The 1,097-nt window shown below is 46.4% G+C and overlaps 1 protein-coding gene across 1 annotated transcript in view; it reads left to right on the top strand.

Annotated features, from left to right (window-relative positions):
- Positions 1-402: 402 nt before the first annotated feature.
- The window catches only part of LOC107080882 (zinc finger protein 708-like), a 13,764-nt gene continuing 13,069 nt past the window's right edge, over positions 403-1,097 (top strand). The window contains exon 1 of the mRNA XM_015369090.1: positions 403-597. The gene's annotated coding sequence lies outside the window, so the exon portion shown is untranslated. The remainder of the gene's footprint in view (positions 598-1,097) is intronic.

Genomic DNA, 1,097 nt, shown 5'->3' on the forward strand with positions numbered 1-1,097 from the left:
TCTATCTATCTATCTATCTATCTATCTATCTATCTATCTATCTATCTATCTATCTATCTATCTATCTATCTATCTCATTTCTATGCATAGAGTTATAGTCTTTTTCCAAGTTGTTTTCATTCGTTCATCCTTTATTTATTTATTGGTATCTTTTTTTTCTGAGCGGCTGTGAATAATCTAGTAATCATTGTGTCCCATCTATGTAGTGTGGTTCTACTCCAGCCAGGATGATCTTCTGCCTCAAACTCTTTTCCTTTTTCATCCCTGAAGGATTATTTAAACCTTTTTCCTGTAGTCCTGCCGGTTGCCATGGATACGCGTCGTCTCGTCGGCCGGCCCTTGTTGTGACGTCATTGCAAACGTGTAATTCCCGTAGAGTCCGCAGGGGGCAGCAGAGGGCGGCCTGGCGGGAAACCTGAGCAGAAGAAGGAGGCAGAGGGAGGCCTTCTTCTGCTTCTGCTTCTGGTTCTGGTTCCGGTTCTGGTTCTGGTTCCATCAGGTTCTTCAGCTCCGCAGTTTGATGGATTCATCTTCTAGGTCTATGATTTAACTTCCGGATGTGACGTCACCCCGTTAAGGCGGCCGCGCGACTCTCAGGTAGGTTAGCTGGTTGGAGCTTTAGCTGCAGCTAGCATAGAGCTAACTGCTGATGGAGCAGCTGGACCGGTACCGCTGGCTTTACGGTCCGGTTCGGTACCGCTGGCTTTACGGTCCGGTTCGGTTCGGTACCGCTGGCTTTACGGTCCGGTTCGGTTCGCTCCCGCTGGCTTTACGGTCCGGTTCGAACAGAACCTGGTTCCGGTCCAAAGGGAACCGAAGCAGCTGCCAGGGCCGGAACCAGGATTTCTGAAATACGGGCTGAAATATTGCGATAAACAAAAACATCCCAATATGGCGACTGTTAAAATATATTTTGGAAACTTGAATAAAGAGTTAAATCTAAAACTCATCAATGAGTGAATATGAACATTTTTATTAGAACGATTTTAAAACTCATCAAACTAGAGTGAATGAATGAGCTTAGTGTTCTCAGTGCTGGTTCCTCCCTGATAGAACCTGCTGGTTCCTCCCTGATAGAACCTGCTGGTTCCTCCCTG

Source organism: Cyprinodon variegatus, unplaced genomic scaffold, assembly GCF_000732505.1.
Source record: "Cyprinodon variegatus isolate N-32 unplaced genomic scaffold, C_variegatus-1.0 Scaffold2449, whole genome shotgun sequence".
Classification (NCBI taxonomy): Eukaryota; Metazoa; Chordata; class Actinopteri; order Cyprinodontiformes; family Cyprinodontidae; genus Cyprinodon; species Cyprinodon variegatus.